At 58.7% G+C, this 653-nt stretch overlaps 1 protein-coding gene across 1 annotated transcript in view; it reads left to right on the forward strand.

Annotated features, from left to right (window-relative positions):
* IDS (iduronate 2-sulfatase) overlaps nt 1–653 on the forward strand; it is a gene marked incomplete at its 5' end in the record, with an annotated part of 19,156 nt that overhangs the window by 4,027 nt on the left and 14,476 nt on the right. The gene's annotated exons all lie outside the window — the stretch shown is intronic.

Consider the following 653-nt stretch of genomic DNA (forward strand, 5'->3'; position numbering starts at 1 on the left):
GGGGGTGCATTGGGAGCCCAAGCTCTGTCCCACGGAGCACTTATCAGGAGGGGCTGCAAAGTTGGGAGTTTTGAAGGCGAATCTGCCAGGAATCATGTTATGTGGCCAAAAGGCTCGCAGCACTAGAACTTTCTGCTCCCATCTTGACACCCTTGCCTGAGCACCACTGGAGGGAGAGTCCAGGAAAGGAGACACAGTGGAGGGGAGATGGTGCTTCAGGACGGGGGCCTCCTTCCTCCCAAGAATGAGCTCATGGAATTGTCTTAGTGGGGACGAGGAATGCAGCACTGCAGCCCTTCTGGAGACACCTTTTTCAAGAGGGTCTTTGTTCTCAAGAACCTGTTCTGTCAGGGAGAGGCCTGCCCGAGGCTGACTTGGCCTCCTCGACTGAGTGCCTGGCCACCGCCCTGATCCTCTGGCAGGCTGGGGGCGGGCTTTTCTCATGGGTGTCACTTCCCCAGGGAGAAAACAGGCTGGGTAGGTCAGGTCACTCGCCCAAGGTTGCATGGGCATGGAGGGCAGCGCTGGGGTTTGGAGCAGGTCTGAGCCATGTCTCGGTGCCTGTGGTGTTGAGAAGCTCTCTGCCTTTGCCTCAGGCCCACCTTGCCCAGCTCGTCATGGCAGTCCCCTTGTGTGCCCGTGTTGCCCTCTCA

This window comes from Bison bison, unplaced genomic scaffold, assembly GCF_000754665.1.
Source record: "Bison bison bison isolate TAMUID 2011002044 unplaced genomic scaffold, Bison_UMD1.0 scf7180017864360, whole genome shotgun sequence".
In the NCBI taxonomy this organism is placed as follows: Eukaryota; Metazoa; Chordata; class Mammalia; order Artiodactyla; family Bovidae; genus Bison; species Bison bison.